Source organism: Austrofundulus limnaeus, unplaced genomic scaffold (genome assembly GCF_001266775.1).
Source record: "Austrofundulus limnaeus strain Quisiro unplaced genomic scaffold, Austrofundulus_limnaeus-1.0 Scaffold846, whole genome shotgun sequence".
NCBI lineage: Eukaryota > Metazoa > Chordata > Actinopteri > Cyprinodontiformes > Rivulidae > Austrofundulus > Austrofundulus limnaeus.
In genome coordinates, this window is record NW_013953248.1 from 114,497 (window position 1) to 115,218 (window position 722).

At 38.1% G+C, this 722-nt stretch overlaps 1 long non-coding RNA gene across 1 annotated transcript in view; it reads right to left on the reverse strand.

Moving 5' to 3' along the window:
• Positions 1–722, reverse strand: part of LOC106532884 (uncharacterized) — a 3,704-nt gene that overhangs the window by 2,440 nt on the left and 542 nt on the right. The gene's annotated exons all lie outside the window — the stretch shown is intronic.

Sequence of the window (722 nt, forward strand, 5' to 3'; positions counted from 1 at the left end):
CCTTCACAATAAGAGTCTCAAACATACAGTCCTTCACAATAAGAGTCTCAAACATACAGCCAAAAATAGATCCTTCACAATAAGAGTCTCAAACATACAGCCCTTCACAATAAGAGTATCATAATGTTGACCTCTACACGCTCTCAGATCACGGATGATAAAAACATCTTACTGCAGCTCAAGGTGGTGAGAAATGTTAGATTTATTTTCAGTTCATGCCTAAATAAAACTAAAATGTTTGTTTGTGTTAAAATAATTTATTTACTGGTAAAAACTTTTTCTGACATATAAAGTCGGTGTTTGCTGAAGGCATGTGCCCGTACAGAGACTCAGGACTTTARTCTGGTTTTATTTTTAATAAAGTTCCTCCAGGGAAGGCCTCTGAAACTGAGCAGTCAGATGAATGATTTTATTTGTTCGGGACAGTGGGCAATTAAAACATAATTTGATGCATCGCACCAGATTCAGCCAAAGGCTCATTTACATCTGTGGTCCCATCAAACAGGAAATGGAAACTGGACCTCTTTTTGTGACTGTCTTCCTGTTCGTTGCAGTTTTTTTTATTTGTGACAAATCTCATGTAAAATGATATTTTATTATGTCACGAGGCTCTAAAGTTTTCAGTCAGCAGGATATTTTCTGCACTCAATCAGGTGCAGTTACACTCAGTCTCCACAGGGGGTGCTGTTGTTCCACCACACCTGAACAGCAGAACCAAACAC